General features: G+C 41.3%; 1 long non-coding RNA gene across 1 annotated transcript in view; it reads right to left on the reverse strand.

Moving 5' to 3' along the window:
• The window catches only part of LOC135101213 (uncharacterized), a 150318-nt gene that overhangs the window by 55063 nt on the left and 77079 nt on the right, over window positions 1-18176 (reverse strand). The window lies entirely within an intron of this gene.

Here is an 18176-nt window from a genome sequence, read left to right on the forward strand (position 1 = left end):
TATTTATTTTTTTTTTTTTACTGAAATTACACCTACAAGACTACAAAAATAAGTATGGAAGTGTTGTAGGTCCAAACAATAGGAAATAAAAAAATATTCTAATAATACTTACAAATCCTTCAAGACAGTAGCCATGGCATGTTTTTAATTGTTTGTCTAAACTCGCCAATCGTCTCTCTCTCTCTCTCTCTCTCTCTCTCTCTCTCTCTCTCTCTCTCTCTCTCTCTCTCTCTCTCTCTCTCTCTCTCTCAATGTTCACACGCCTGCACAAGATCGAACAAAACATTTCACTGAATCATTCTCTCCACTACCTGTCTGTCCATCACGCTCACTCACAAAGTGCTTCCTACGCCAGGCTGCTGCACTGAATGAATTTGAGAATTGCATTATATAAATTAAATCTTTCTCAAAAAGTATCATCTCACCGTTGTTTCAATGTAATTTTGGTTCGTCTTTTCGAAACAGTGATAGTCATCTAGTATTTAGTAACACACGGCAAAGCTTTCGCATTTGAACTTATGCATTTTCTTCTCTGCAAAATATTTTTATTTCAAGTTTTCCATATACTTCACACACATACAATTTTATTTCACTTACATTTCTGCACTCTTGTAATTTGCATTTATCATAATTTCTCAGGTATACGAGACAGACTAATTTCTTTATAACAATGACATCCACTTCCATGCAAAATCGTTTACTGACTGGGACACTAAAGCAAAATTCGGCCTCGCTCTGCCTCCCAGCACCTCCCTCCCTCCCTCTCTTCTTGCAGTCTGTCCAAGTCACACGTGATACTCGCCCACTCATGCCGTACAGTTTCAGTTCTGCATCTCATCACCTCACGCCCCGGAGCAAGTTACTGCTGCCCTCCTGAAATGTTAGCTTGTTCATGCACCATTCTTCTGTCTCTTTTACAGCTCCGCGCGTCACTGTTCCATCATTCCTCTGTCTGTTCATTTTATCATGGGTTACAGTCCATATCTTAACATCTTTTTTTTTTTTTGTCTAATCTTTTTACACATTATCATGATTCATTTACTTCTGTCCTCTGCCATCTCCTGCTCCCGCCTCCTTTCGCAGTCCCAAAGCTTATTTTGTTCTATTTCCTTACACATCTGACTCAACTTTCCACCAGAACACTCAGCCAACTCACCACTTCTCACCTCAGTCACTCGTGTTCCTCGCGTCCACATCCCACACAGCCTCTCTTTCTCTGTTACTTAACGCGCTTACGGGCAAGTGTATCAACGCACCTTCAGTGCTCACTTTGTCTGACGCTTTCTTCAGCCTAACTCATTGGCTTCCCTTATCCTAAGTACGCCCATACAGCTCTTGATGCTGTTCATACGTACATACATAAAAGTTCAATTTGTCTTTGGTATTAGGCTGCCCGCACACGAGCAACTTTTTATTGCTAGTTGTCACAACAAAAAATTGTCGCAATTAAAAAATTGTCGCAACGAAAAGTTGTCGGCAAGGTACATCCGCACACGAGCCACGCGATGGCGACAACTATTGTTTAGTCTCATCATGGATGCCGTGGAGGTAGCAGTAACCTGTGCACTCCTGCTCAGGAGGAGACGAAAAAAGAAGCCAAGAAATCACTGGGTACACCCCATAGTCAGTCAGCGATTACTACGTGGAGCACATTGTTTGAGGACCTAAAAGGGCACCCTGATAAATTTTTTAATTACTTTAGGATGTCACAGGAAACCTTTGGTCATCTAATCACATTAACTGGGCCCCTTATAGCACACCAGGACACCAACATGAGGAAGTGTGTGGCAGTAGAGGAAAGGCTGGCTGTAACATTAAGGTAAGGATAAATAAGGAAAATGTTGAACCACATGAAAGATATTTTCCTTTCAAATACAATATGTTTCTTACCTTTTTCTTTTTTATCCTCAGGGGAGAGAATATTCCAATCGCTCACCTCACGCCACAACTTCTCTTTTATATTCTTATCGCTGTATTCCTTCAGCTGGAAATCATAAAGAGGTGGTCTCTTCTCTACCTCTGTTATGAGTGTTTCGCAGTCAAATACCTCTTTTATTATAGACATGATAGCTACCACTTCCTCTCACCACTGAAATCTGAAAGACACTGAAGGGGCAAGGCAGCAGCAGGCTGGGTGGTGGCGACAACGGAAAGTTGCTCGTGTGCGGGCTCACATTTAAAATAACGTTTTCTATCGCCGGCCACAGTTGCCAACAATAGTTGTGTTGTCCGAGAAATTGACCCGAGCGCAACTCCCCCTCAATTTTTTGTTGTCGCCTCAGGAAAAGTTGAACATGTGCGGGCTACCATAGCGATGTGTGTGTTCTATATTTGACAATTTTTTGGTTGTGACAACTCACAATAAAAAGTTGCTCGTGTGCGGGCAGCCTTATTTTTACGTTAAATTTTCATCCTCATTATGTTAATTCCTGTGATGATATACATCTCTCACTATTCTAATTCATCATTACCGTACATCATTATAAATGATAATTTTTATTACTGTCATTATCATAAAGAGGATAGTGCTGCTTATTTTCATGTTATTATTATCATTATCATCACTGTTATTATTATTATCACCACCACTACTATCATCAATACTAGCAGCAGCACCAGTACCAACAAGAAGGAGCAGAGGCAGTAGTAGTAGTAGTAGTAGTAGTAGTAGTAGTAGTAGTAGTAGTAGTAGTAGCAGTAGTAGTAGTAGTTGTAGTAGTAGCAGTAGTAGTAGCAGTAGTAGTTGTTGTAGTAGTAGTTGTAGTAGTAGCAGTAGTAGTTGTTGTTGTAGTAGTAGTAGTAGTAGTAGAGAGAGAGAGAGAGAGAGAGAGAGAGAGAGAGAGAGAGAGAGAGAGAGAGAGAGAGAGAGAGAGAGAGACGCCCATGACTTGTTTTAATATGCTGTGTGTCTTTTGGGAAATATTGCTCTCTCTCTCTCTCTCTCTCTCTCTCTCTCTCTCTCTCTCTCTCTCTCTCTCTCTCTCTCTCTCTCTCTCTCTCTCTTTGATGAAAAAGAAAACTTTGAACTAATTTCAGGCAGCCGCCGCCTTTTCAGAAAAGTCGCCCCGCTGCCAAAGTGGTGTTTTCTCCATAAAACTTGAGCCTTACAAAGCGCGGCACAGGAGGAGGCACGAATCACAGGAGGCACGGTAAGGCGGGTGGGAAACATTGACAACATTACATTATGTCTACAAAAGTAATCAGTTTTGTCTTACACTGCAGCCAGTCCTATTGAAGCCAGGCTACACAAGTCAGGCGTCCACTTCGGCAAGGCTTCAAGGCGTCACAAAACTATTCGTGTCTCTAAAGGTCCCTCGCAGCGTGACCTACCTGTTTAATTATGAGACTAAGCGACACTTTCCTGTTACCTGTGCGTGAAAGCAAAGAGCGTTTTGAAGTGTAATAGCTGAGGCTCAAGGAATTAAATGCCGAGGGAATACATTACCTCTATTTGCTTTTTCTTTCTGACCGGTAATGAGAGAGAGAGAGAGAGAGAGAGAGAGAGAGAGAGAGAGAGAGAGAGAGAGAGAGAGAGAGAGAGAGAGAGAGAGAGAGAGAGAGAAATACCAAATAACATAAAAACTTAGGAACATAAGAAAATAAGAGAAACTACAAGGAAACTGTGAAGCCTACGCGTGGCAGTCCTGTATGCTGCCTATTTCCACCTATCATCCCCATCTTTAAGTCTGCCTATTCTTCTTTTAAAGCTCTCTATAATGACTGAGCAGTAACAAACTAATTACTGAGTCCATTCCATTCATCTACGGCAAGTAAAAGAGGTAAAGAAGAAAGAAGAAAGACAAGATGAAGAAGGAAAACTATGCAAGAAGAAAAGAAGCAAGAAAAGAGAACAGAGGAGAAAGAAGGTGAACAAATAACGAAGAATAAAACACAACCTCTCTGCCTGTATATTTCAAGGCTGCGAGTCTCTTCTTGCCTCAGTACAGACAGTATCTTCATTAGTTTCACGCGGGGTAGGTGCGCTGGGGTGAGGAGCGGCGGCGAGGCCAGGTGATGAGATGCATGATGGGCAGGAGGCCGATACCATGAATATAATGCAGGAAGGTGGTGCTACAGGCGGTGCTGGCAGGAAGGAAGGAAGGGAGGGAGGAAGGCTGTGCTGAAATGTAAAGGTGTTGAGGAGATTATTGGAATATTTGTCGATGATACTAGAGGGAAAAATTTAAGAGGCAGGAATGGATGGATGCTGCTGTCAGTTTCTGTGCAGTTGTTGTTGATAGCGTCTTGACGTGTATTCCATGCATATACAATGTTTTCAGTTAGTTACATTTCATTTTCGTTAATTTTAATAGTATACACACTACAAATCACACTGCACGATTATTTTGAAAATAATTTACTTCTCACCTTATTTCAGCGGGAGTCACGAAAACACGAGAGAGAGAGAGAGAGAGAGAGAGAGAGAGAGAGAGAGAGAGAGAGAGAGAGAGAGAGAGAGAGAGAGAGGAGAGAGAGAGGAGAGAGAGAGAGGGAGAGAGGAGAGAGAGAGAGAGAGAGAGAGAGAGAGAGAGAGAGAGAGAGAGAGATACACGCCATCCCCAATATACAGAAGCATGTCAGGACATCTCTGTTCTCGCCTCTTAGGTGTGGTGACGGAGTTCTGTGCAAAGCGAGCACTGACAGCGTCCATCGTATCTTAAATGTAAGTTATCGATTCATCAACACCAAATGCCTAATGAATTGAGTGCAAAAAGATTACAATACTCTTGCTGAGATGTTGATAAACAGGCTCTTACAAATCTGCTTGAGCATAAGAATGAACGAGTCTTCACGCGGCACCCGAGACGAGTTTGAGGTCGGGCGTGCAAATCCTGACCTTAGAGGAGTGCTTATCTCATCGGTCTCTGAAGACACCAACCTGTGTGCTGTTCATGCCAAGCGTGCGACTATCGCGCCGAGGGACATCCAGCTGGCTCGTCGTATTCGCGGTGAGCGTGCCAGACTGTTGCCCTCAAGCCAAGCCGTGGGCGGCAGACACCCACAGCGCCTTGTGGCACACCAGTCTGTCCCTTGACTGCAGTGTTTGAACAGCAGTCTTGTGCTGTGTTTCCCGCTGCACTACTGCTGTGACTGTTGCATGTCAAGAACACATTTTTCAACAAGAAAATGCTCACAGTGCTCCGTATTCGCAAACGTTTCTGCGCGGCGTCTCCATTACTCTCAACAGACTATTAAAAGCTGCTGGGGTTGCCAAAGGTGTTGTCATGTTTGTTGTGATTGTTTAAAAGGAATTATGTAAGTGTGTGTGTGTGTGTGTGTGTGTGTGTGTGTGTGTGTGTGTGTGTGAGAGAGAGAGAGAGAGAGAGAGAGAGAGAGAGAGAGAGAGAGAGAGAGAGAGAGAGAGAGAGAGAGAGAGAGAGAGAGAGAGAGAGAGAGAGAGAGCGATATTATTATTATTATTATTATCATTATTATTATTATTATTATTATTATTATTATTATCATTATCATTATTATTATTTGTTTATTATCATTACTATCATTATTATCATTTTTTTTACTATCATCATCATCTACGATTACTCCGAAGAAGAACAAGAACAACAAGGAGAAAAACAACAACAACAACAACAACAACAACAACAACGACAAAGACAACAATAATAACAACAATAATAATACCACGTTCGAGGGGAAGGTAGGGCGGGTAGGCTGGTGGACGGGTGTAGCAGGGCGTAAGGTAGGCGAGGCGGGCTGGTCGGTGGATGAGTGTGACGGGGCGTGGGGAACGTGGGGAGGGTTGGTGGGCAGATGGGTGTGGAGGTGCGTGGGGCAGATGGGGCGGATGAGTTGATAGGTGGGTGTGACGGGGCTTGAGGGAGGTGGGACGGATGGATTGGTGGATGGGTGGATGTGGCGGGGCGTGGGGCAGATGGGGCGGGAGTGTTGGTGAGTGGATAGCTGTGGCGGGACGTGGAGTAGGTGGGAGGGGCGGAAAGGCGGGGTACCACTGTGCCTCTCAGTTCACACAATATATCTTTATGATGTGCTGGTTAGTGGTCCCGGCTATGTTGAACGCTGCGCTAAATGTTGGAAATCGAAAGCCGTCTCGAGTCCTTTAAAGCAAGAAGCTTCATCCCTGTCATGTGCCAAACTCTGTAATGAATGAGGTATTTAAATTCCTCCTAAGGTAACAAGGGATGAAACCAGTATGTTCAGTTTATCTGTCTGACGAGGCCCAATAAACTTCTGACAAATATGACAAAAAAAAAAATACAATAATTTACTTGAAAATAAACACAGAAAGGCAAACAACACAAGTAGATAATAACTGTAATAGAATGTTAATGTAATATTGTGTATGTGTGGTGTGGTGAAGAATGTATGGATGAATAATGAAGAAAGAAAAGATATGAAAAAGTTGGTCTTTGAAGGAGCAGAGAGTGGAAAGAGTGTGTGAGACAAAATGGGATTTGAGAGAAAATGTGTATATGTGCGTGTAAGCGTGTGTAGTCTAATGTACATTCTACAATATAAGCACTTCCAGGCATCGTATAAACAGAAATCGTGTAAAAAAATAATAACAACAATAATGGAAAAAAAAAAGTGTGTTAGGAGATTTGATCTGTTAAATTCCAATATTTTGTCCTTAGATCTATTTGCATAATATGGTAAGTGAATATTACTAATCTCTACAATCTATCTTCGTTTACTAATCCTATCTTTGGATATAAAAGGTAAAACAACAGAACTGCAGGAAAAAAAAATCCGGAAAAAAACATAGCTATGTCCGTACAGCGCGAATGAGCGGTTGGTCTGCATCATGCTAAAGTGAAAACTGCGTACATTCAAATTAGTTTAATAAATCATTAATTGCATTAAAATGATTTCGTGAAAAGTAAAACACGTACAGACCGAGAGTCACCTGTACTATGATTTGTGTTGTTTCCCCTTTTACGTGGCAGGCGATTCACTGTTTTTTATATTTATTTATATTTCAGGATTGTTCAGAAGAATTCCATGGCTCTTATTTTTTTTTCTTTTTTTTTTTTTTCCTCATCATGAATTTTTTTTTTTTTTTCTTGAGAACCCCAAAGATGATTGATCGTGTTCTCATGAATGCTTTCCCACTGACGATGCATAATTTTTGTTGAACTATCACACATAAAACCACCATGAAAGAGCCAAACAACTTCAACTACGGATGTAAAAGCAGTCGAGATTACAGGCGTAGAAACGTTTGAGAAAATAGCCTCGTATCAAGAACTTATCTCTCTGGGACAGGATACGTTGAACAATAACAAGACAGTGGAAATTCCAAACAGATATGTGTGTGTGTGTGTATGTGTGTGTGTGTGTGTGTGTGTGTGTGATAGAGACATCCGCTTCTCCACACACGCCATTCTGCATCATATATGCTAAGAATAAACTGCTTGCTACAGCTGAAAACACTTGATGTATTGTACTATTCTTAATTTTTTGAGGTTACTAGCTTTATTCATATTATCCTCAGTGTCTTCGTGCTATATGTGATGTGTACTGTATGCATCCAAAGAAAATAAAATTAATTATCATCATCATAATCATCATCATCATCATCATCATCATCATCCACACATCAAAATGTATACAGTAGGAATTCATACACATAGGAAAAGAAATATCAAATACCTTAATGACTACATAATTATTTATTCCTTTATCTGTTTTTTTATTCAATTATTTAATTATTCTTCCATTCATTTACTTATACAAAACAATTTTCGGAAGACAATGAATTGTAAAATTTTCCTTTGCAAATCAGTTTATATATATATATATATATATATATATATATATATATATATATATATATATATATATATATATATATATATATATATATATATATATTTTATTTATTTTTTTTTTTTTAAGTAGGAGGGACACTGGCCAAGGGCAACAAAAATCCAGTTTAAAAAAAAAAAGGGGGCCCTACTGAGATGCCGGTCCCTGAATACGGTCCAAAGCGGCAGTCAAAAAAATTGAAGGATAAGTGTCTTGAAACCTCCCTCTTAAAGGAACTCAAGTTATAGGAAGGTGGAAATACAGAAGAAGGCAGAGACTTCCAGAGTTTACCAGAGGAAGGGATGATTGATTGAGAATACTGGTTAACTCTTGCATTAGAGAGGTGGACAAAATAGAGATGAGAGAAAGAAGAGTCTTGTGCAGAAAGGCCGCGGGAGGAGAGGAGCCATACATTTAGCAATATCAGAAGAGCAGTTATCATGAAAATAGCGGTAGAAGATAGCATGAGATGCAACATTGCGGTGATGAGAAAGAGGCTGAAAACAGTCAGTTTGAGGAGATGAGTTGAAGAGACGAAAATCTTTTGCTTCCATCCTGTCTAGAAGAGCGGTATGAGTGGAACCCCCCAAAACATGTGAAGCATACTCCATATTTGGACGGATATGGCCCTTATTGAAGTTAGCAGCTGGAAGGGTGAGAAAAAGTGGCGGAGACGTCTCAGAACACCTGAATTCATAGAGGCTGTTTTAGCTAGAGATTAGCAAGCGCTGTGTGCTGACACTAATTAATGGACGAAGCGATTACTTTCTTACCTTGAGTTTTAAAGGTCTTACTCTATCCTCTCAACAGTGCGTATATTTTGAGGCGCTTGGGAAACTGACCTTTATTGAAAGGCCATAGAAACGACTAATGGGGTTCCCAAGGGTGTTTTTTCCCATTGCTGATGCAAAATGCTTATTACACTATTTACAGAATCATTAAAGCGGCCATGAGAACCACAGCAACATTGAGCATAGCCGTTGAGAGTAGTGGAGGTTAAGAGAACGTAGTGCTCCTAGGGTGAAACGCTTAAGAATGCGGTTCACTCGTTGCCAAAGACCATGAAGATGATAGCCAGGTTTTCATGGACATTTTTGCCAACTGAAGGTGAAAATGCTTCTTTCACTATCACTAAATAAAATCATGGGAGGGAAAAAGAATAAAAATTACGAACACATCTCTAAAACACTCTCGAAACATCAAAGGTAAGAAGCGTTCAGCTGAGGAAGAGTTCAGTCTGTAAAAAAGAGAGAGAGAGAGAGAGAGAGAGAGAGAGAGAGAGAGAGAGAGAGAGAGAGAGAGAGAGAGAGAGAGAGAGAGAGAGAGAGAGAGCCTGGGGAAAAAAAGAAAGAACAAAGGGAATGAAAAATATGAGCAATGGAATTAGAGAAGTAAGAAATAAAGAAATAAAAGAAAGAGAAAAAGAACTAGTAATGAAATATCAGTTGAAGTATGGAAAGGAGAAGGGCGAGAAAGAAGACAAAGCCGGAAGGAAAGAGGAATGGAAGGGAGATGGAGAGAATGAGGTCTCTATAAGAACGATAAAAAAGTAATCACGGAGGAGGGAGGAGAGACGGAGGGAGAAAGGGAGAACAGTTACCTTATATCTTTTCGTGTGTGTGTGTGTGTGTGTGTGTGTGTGTGTGTGTGTTATTTAATCAATGTGACAGTGACTCAGATAAGAACTGGGCAGAAATATGATTTTTTTTTTTTTTTTCGTCTTTTCACTGCTATTATTTTTAGTCTCATGAAGTACAACCACCTTCACCACCATTACCATCACCACCATCAGTTACATCAACACCACCAACATCACCAATATTATTATATACTCTCGCCTTCATCACCACCTTAGCATACCTTACCCATACGACAGAAACTACATCATTAATATTAACACCTCCGTCGCTACCAACACCACCACCACTACCATCACGTAACACTTAACACGTAATAGCTAACAACAACATCAACAACAACACCAACCACCACCACCACCACCACTACCACCACCATCACCCCCAACAACAACTGCGACTGTTACTACCGCAGCATTTAATGAATTTGTTAAAGAAGATTATTCATTATAACAACACAATTAAAAAAAAAAAAAAACTAAGCAGAATAAGCAAGATGTTGACTGTATATTAAACCTTACTTATCTTACACACACACACACACACACACACACACACACACACACACACACACACACACACACACACAATTACGGTCCATAAAAAGAAAGAACCAGTTGATCCAGACCTAAATTGAGCTTTAAATGTAATAACCATTTGTTTGACCCACCACCGGATACCGAAACCCTCCCCCCCCCCCAATGCTCCAACACGTGGCAATATATCTTGCTGTGCGAATATATATTTATCCTCTCTCTCTCTCTCTCTCTCTCTCTCTCTCTCTCTCTCTCTCTCTCTCTCTCTCTCTCTCTCTCTCTCTCTCTCTCTCTCTCTCTCTCTCTCTCTCTCACGCCCTTTTCCTGTCCATAATTCATAAATCATCAACGAGATTTCTTGTCCTTCAGGAGCCAAACATTACATCAAACACCCGCACAAAACTCTCGCCTCTGCCTCGTGTGCTGCCCCGCCTCACCTGGCAGCGGCTGAGAATGACGGTTTCTTCCGATGGTTTCTCTCTCTGTCATCACCAAAGTTGCATTATGGTCATCAGCTCTATTTCACCAACTGCTGCTCTTCTTCTGTAGACTCTGTTTACCAGGAAGATGCTGGGCTGCCCTCGGGAGACATTCACACATCCCTATTTCTCAGTCTTCTTAATGATACAGGAATGTCTCCACGAGGCTCTCGCCCACACTCCCAGGCTGCCGCTGCCGCCACAGGCTGCCGCATCCTGCAGGTGGTGCGCCTTACATCACCTGTCCGAACGCCACCAGTTATCGTCTCTCCTGTAGCTAAGACAGGCCGCAGCCGCAGCCTTTCACAGCCTTTCAGTTTTAATATGAAGGCTATTTTTTAACTCCCTGAACTGCCTTTACAACAATTCAACTCTTACATTTGCAGTGTTCTGGGATTTCGCGGCAATACTTCTCTTGATACCTAGTCATTAAACACTTGGCAATCAGTCTTAAGGGTTTTATAATCACGTGTTGCCATCTTCACGTGAAGAAAAACGTCTCTGATGTGTCTACGACAGAACCATTTCGTACACAAAGGACGCAAAAATGAATGAATGAATGTATAAATGAGAATCAACCAATCAATCACTCAATCAACCAATCACTCCCGGTAGAATCACAATGCAACGCTCTTTCACCCGCCGCCGCGGTCCCTTCAGGGCGGCATTCGGGACGCCTACTAGCAAAGGGGCGCCCCACAAGTTCGCGGCGGAGACAAGTTGAGCGATCCTGTCTCAAGTTGTGTACGGCTTTGAAGGTTTGGTGTGACCCGCGGTGACGCGACTGACGGCGGAGGGAAGCTCCTCGGCGCCTCTCCACGAGCACGGTCTACTGTGGTGGTGGTCAACGGAGTCTGGTGCCCGAATTTCCAAGAGTAACGTTCCTGAATTACTGGAAAATGACAGCTTGGGACAGTGGGGTGTTAAGGCAACTATGGTGCACAGACATATATATATATATATATATATATATATATATATATATATATATATATATATATATATATATATATATATATATATATATATATATATATATATATATATATATATATATATATATATATATATATATATATATATATATATATATATATATATATAATATATATATATAATTTGAATCTTTTTTTTTCCTTCTTTTCTTGCGTCAGAGTTGCATGTCTGTCGGTCTTTCCTGTTGTCCTTCTGCCCCCTGTCTGTCTTCTTGAATCACTGAACTTGTCATTGTCTTTAGTTTCTCTTTTTGTTTTTAATCTCTCTCTCTCTCTCTCTCTCTCTCTCTCTCTCTCTCTCTCTCTCTCTCTCTCTCTCTCTCTCTCTCTCTCTCTCTCTGTCTCAGGGTGGGTTCACTTCAGCGCTCCTTTCATCGCACAATTCCATCCTACTTTTCATCACCGGGACAGTTGCAGTTTTCTGTTCAGGGCATAAAATTAACGCTTTTTATGGACAACTGTACCAAATTTATTCTGCTTGCCTTCCTCACTTTTTCTTTTATATGCGGACTGTAACGTATTTTGGCAGCGACACTAAAACATTATTTTCATGTGGTATTAAATGCTTGTTTTCAGAAGTATTGGTGTGTATATTTTTCACCTGAATTTAATCACATTTGATCGATTTTTCAGAAAGAACAAGGGTAAAAGGAAATAGTTTGTAAGGGAAGAATTTTATTAGCATCAATATTAGTGCTGTTATTATTATTATTATTATTATTATTATTATTATTATTAGTAGTAGTAGTAGTAGTAGTAGTAGTTCTTTTCCTCTCTTCCTCCTCCTCCTCCTCCTCCTCCTTCATCTAGAATACTGTATACAGTTCTGGTCACCATATCACAAAAAAGACATTGAAAAACTAGAAAAGATACAGCGCAGAGTCACAAAGATGATTCCAAGATTGCGCTATAAGCCGTATGAGGAACGACTGGAAGAACTAAACCTATTTAGTTTAACAAAGCGCAGGATAAGCGGAGACCTAATTGAAGTGTTCAAAATTTTCAAAGGATATAGTAACATTGATGCACATAAATATTTTACTATTGATCATTCTAACCTAACAAGAAATAATGGATTAAAGATTATACCCAAACGTTTTAAATCCCACGAGGCCAAACATTTTTTCTTTAATCATATAGTAAATATATGGAATAAACTTCCTGCAGAAATTGTGAACAGCAATGCTATTGTATCATTCAAAAATAAAATAGACAAATATTTAAAAGCAAATCCCCAACAAGCTCTCTTCTTGTCCAAATAATTACTAAATTCACTAATAAACTCTTATTTTTTAGACACCAGTTTTAATATAAACTGTATTAACTTTCAGATAGGCGTATACACTTCACCGTAGGGTGAATAGTAGAACTTCCTTTCATCCTTTCCTATGAAAATTCCATGTCAGTTTTTCCATACTGCATGGTACTTTTCTCAACTATTTCTATGCCAGCGCAAGCTGGAAGGAGTGGTGGGTGGGGAGGAGCCTTCTGCTATGCTGTCCTGTCTATCTTCCCTGTAGCTAGTTAGAAGTAGTTACCCAATAGCCTTGCAAGGACCAAAAGGTCTGTTGCTGTTTAGCTTTCCTTTGTATTCCTTTGTATTCCTCCTCCTCCTCCTCCTCCTCCTCCTCCTCCTCCTCCTCCTCCTCCTCCTCCTCCTCTTCCTCCTCCTCCTCTTCTTCTTCCTCTTCCTCCTCCTCTTTTTCCTCCTCCTCCTCCTCCTTCTCCTCCTCCTCCTCCTCTGCCTTAACCATCCCTCGTCTCTCACATCGGACTGGGTAGTATATTTATCACAGCTTCGTTAGGGCCAACACATCCACTGCTCTTTCTTAAACCGTTGTGTTCTTGTGTGTTCCTAATTTACTTTCGTCTTCATGAAAAACCTTTCTAGAGATGATAGTGAAAATTATGAATAGAAGAAGAAGAAGAAGAAGAAAAAGAAGAAGAGGAAGAAGAAGAAGAAGAAGAAAAGAAAAAGAAAAAAAGAAGAAGAGGAAGAAGAAAAGAAAAACCATCTTCAGCATCTACTTTCTTCCTAAAGACTATTAATAAACTGACTTGATTATTCGTCACTTTCCTCTAAATTAAGGAGGGTCTGCTGAATGGCCGAGGAGGAGAAGGAGCAGGAGGAAGAAGAGGAAGAGGAGGGAGAAGAGGAAGAGGAAAATAAAGAGACGATGGGGGGAAAAGGAGGAAGAGTAGGGGACTAAGGAGAGAAATACGCTAACGAGTTTTTCTATAACGACTTTTCTACTTTTGTTGCCTTTCAAGATTATCTGCTGTGTGTGTGTGTGTGTGTGTGTGTGTGTGTGTGTGTGTGTGTGTGTGTGTGCAGTATCATTTGATCGCCTTTTCATCGCTTCGTTTGCCACACAGCATAGGGAGCGGCGTGGACCTGAGGACACCGAGCACTTGCAAGCGACCGGCAAACTCGCGCCACGCACAAACTCGCCGAAAAAATGGTAGGAAAAAAGAGAGGGAATTTGCAGCGCAGAAAGTGGTGCTATTGTGTGGAAGCTTCCCACTCATGTGGGGCGTTATTGTTGTATTGCAAGGAGAGTTACTGGAAGAGTTGAGCTCGCTATGAGTATGTGCACCAACACAATAATGACCACGACGGCACCAATGGAATACACCACCACCACTCACGTTATCATCGCGCCATCGTCACCCACACATCCTGCAACGTCATGGTAATAGTACTAATATTAAGAAAACAAGACTTCCTAATCTTCTTAGTGAAACGTAGCAGAGTAAAAAGGAAGGCAAGTTACTCGTAGTGATGAGGTGATGTGAACACTTCCAGAAATATTAAACGAAATAAAAAGGTGTGCGCGTTAATGACTCAGGTGCAGGCAGACAGTTGTTGAGAGAACAAACACAAAGGAACACTCATTTGTGGTTTATAAACAAATGAGCTGCCTTACTCACCTAATTGATCTAAGGCAGCCAGCAACCAAATCTTAACAGTGGTTTTCCTCAGGGTTCTGTCCTGTCACCCACTCTCGTCTTACTATTCATCAATAACCTTCCAAACCAAACTTCTTGTCCTATCCCCTCCTACACTGATGATACCACCCTGCACTTTTCCACATCTTTTCATAGACGTCCAACCCTTCAGGAAGTAAACATGTCACGCAGGGAAGCCACAGAACGCCTGACTTCTGATCTTTCTAAAATTTTTGATTGGGGCAGAACAAACTTGGTATTGTTCAATGCCTCAAAAACTCAATTCCTTCATCTATCAACTCGACACAACCTTCCAGACAACTATCCCCTCTTCTTCAGTGACACTCAACTGTCCCCCTCTTCTACACTGAACATCCTCGGTCTGTCCTTTACTTATAATCTGAACTGGAAACTTCACATCTCATCTCTAGTTAAAACAGCTTCTATAAAGTTAGGCGTTCTGAGACGTCTCCGCCAGCTTTTCTCATCCCCCCAGCTGCTAACTCTGTACAGGGACCTTATCCGTCCATGTATGGAGTATGTTTCACATGTCTGGGGGGGTTCCACTCATACCGCTCTTCTAGACAGGGTGGTATCAAAAGCTTTTGGTCTCATCAACTCCTCTCCGTTAACTGACTGTCTTCAGCCTCTCTCTCATCGCCGCAATGTTGCATCTCTATCTGTCTTCTACCACAATTTTCATGCTAACTGCTCTTCTGATTTTGCTAACTGCATGCCTCCCCTCCTCCCGCGGCCCCACTGCACAAGACATTCTTCTCTCTCTCACCACTATTCTGTCCAACTCTCTAATGCAAGAGTTAACCTGTATTTTCAATCATTCATCCCTTTCTCTGGTAAACTCTGGAACTCCCTGCCTGCTTCTGTATTTCCACCTTCCTATGACTTGAATTCCTCCAAGAGGGAGGTTTCAAGACACTTATCTTCACTTTTTGACTTCCGCTTTGGACCCTTCTCTGGGACTGGCATCTCAGAGTTTTTTTTTTTTTTCATTGAATTTTGTTGCCCTTCGCCAGTCTCCCTCCTACATATAATAAAAATAAAAAAACCGCCTTCGCCTAAACGTACTGTACTTCCTTCTAAACTTCACGCCTACTGGAATAGCAGCGCTTCACGCATACTGGTAATACAACGCTTCCTGTCTACTGGCAATACAACGCTTCCTGTCTACTGGCAATACAACGCTTCCTGTCTACTGGTAATACAACGCTTCCTGTCTACTGGTAATACAGCGCTTCATGCTTACTGGCAATACAGCGCTCCTTGCCTACTGATAATACAGCGCTCATTGCCTACTAGCAATACATTACTTACAACTCATCCTCTACTTAAAGTTGTATTAAAACATCCCTGAAAAGTAGTTATTTGGAAACATGCTGGAAAGACAATAAATGATGCAATAAATGCCATATCTTTGGTGACTGGCTTGGCCCTCAGTGGCTTGAAGGAGCAGGGAAGCTTTCCTGGGGCTGTGGTGCCAACTGTTGTTACATCATCATCACGCGCTTGCTTGCACACACACACACACACACACACACACACACACACACACACACACACACACACACACACACACACACACATTTAGAAAAGTTACAACCTTTTACAATGCTTGCTTATCATGGCAATGTATCCTGTGTCACTCTTATCACCACCATTACCACCACCACCACTACCACAAACACTGCTACCACCACCACCATCACCACCACCACTAATATCAACACACACCACTGCCACTTCACTTCACTACTACTATTACTTAATAATAACAATAATAATAATACGACTACTACTACTACTACTATTACTACTACTACTGGTACTACTACTGTTGTTGTAAGCCTGAACGCAGCAGTATATTTCATTATGAAGAAAGAAGAGAGAAGAAAAAAGAAAGAAGAGAGAAGAAAGAGGGAAAGAAGAAAGGAGAAAAGAAGAGAAAAAAGAAGAAAGGAGAAAAGAAGAGAAAAAAGAAGAAAGTAGAATAAATAAGAGAAGATAGACAACAAATCGGTCCCCTCTGGAAGAGTAATTTACACCTTCCTATGAGATGTCCAGAACTAGGGAGCTGGAAAGTGCAAAACAAGAGGCCAGAACAACAGGAAGAAGAGAAAAGCACAAGATCCCATAGCGAAAACAACAAACATGAAGCCGGTCTCTACTACCAGAAAAAGAAGATTAACAAAGGGTACTGTATCAAGTTGGCGGAGCGAAAGGGAAGGTGGAGCTTGGAAGGCAAAGTAAATTACCAAGGAAAAGAGGTCAACCTATGGAAACATATTAACGCCTACATACACTCCGATTTGAACCTTGCCTTAATTTCTGATTGGCCAGAGGTAGTCTGCGATTGGTCATGGATATTTTCTGAAGGGTCATATGTAGTGTCAGATTGATCAAAATGTCAAAAAGTAGTGTGTGATTGGTTAGGGTGCATGAATCACCACACGTAAGGGGCGTATCACTGATAGGATCGTGTGGATAATGTATCATAAATTATATGTCTAGTGTGTCTAGCGCTTTGTTATGCTCTTTCGTCTGTGCGCTTTTCGTAGGTATACTGATTGATGGCGTGGTGTCTGCCTTCCTGGTAGGTGCAGCCTGTGTAAGGAGTCAGTTGTACTCCAGCACTGACGTCACCGCCACCATCTCCTCCCTGCCCAGGATTATTGTGTCATGGATACAGTGTTTGGTTTTTGATGGGTGACGCAGGAACTTGGATTGATGAGTGTGTGACGGTTCAACTGGGAGGTGGTGGTGGACGGTGCACAGTGGTGACTTGTGTATGCTGGAGTACCTGGGACTGTCTGACAACCAATCAAGTAAGTTGTTTGTATGTTTATACATATGTTAATTATTGGCTGTGAAATGATTAAGGTAGGTATTGGAATTGTATATGTAATGTATTTTGGTGATTATATTTCCCCGGTTATAGTGTTCGGATTTGTTGAGTGGTGTCGGATCAGCTGGGAAGTGGTGGTTGGTGTCTATCTGCTGGTAGCTGTCCGACGACCAGTTGAGCGGTGCTGGTTCAGCTGGGAGGTGACGGTTGGTTCTGCCTGATGGAAGGTGCCTGGTGGCTGTCTGTCTTGCAGTGACTAGGGCGAATGTGCCGTGGGCCAATGAAGTGAGTTGTTTGTATGATTACTGTGTTAATGAAGTGAGTTATTTGTATGATTACTGTGTTAATGAAGTGAGTTGTTTGTATGATTACTGTGTTTTGGGGAGGATACTTGCATTGCTGATGTAGGTTGTGACTGGGCTGTGAAATTTATAATATCTAAGATTGTATTCGTTTGTTTGTGTTATTTTGGGTTCATATTGTATGCTTACTATGCTTACTATGATACAGTAACTGATATTTGTGGTTCTGTATGGCTTACACTGAGTTTCCCATACAGGTTGAAATAAATGATTTGACAAAGCGTGGTTTCCTTATATTTGTCCTACAGATATATTGTAGTGTGTAACAGTGGAACAATTCAGTAGCACACGAAGAAGCAGAGGTTCCAGTCCCTGACAAGAGAGGCTGAGACGAAATGGAGAGGCACATGTTGTTGTCTGTGAGCAGAGCCTGAAGGTAGTGTGATGCAGTGTAGGAAATCTATTCAATAATTTGATAAAGGTAAAAGGAGGAAACTTAGAGGATTTGTAGGATGTTTGTGTTATTTTGATATTTAGTTATAGGATGTTGTCTATTGCGCTGTTTTGTATTGCGTAGGGTGTTACTGACACCCGTATTAGATGTGAGTTGAATTTGGCGATTGAACAAAG

The sequence above is a fragment of the Scylla paramamosain genome, chromosome 6, assembly GCF_035594125.1.
Source record: "Scylla paramamosain isolate STU-SP2022 chromosome 6, ASM3559412v1, whole genome shotgun sequence".
In the NCBI taxonomy this organism is placed as follows: Eukaryota; Metazoa; Arthropoda; class Malacostraca; order Decapoda; family Portunidae; genus Scylla; species Scylla paramamosain.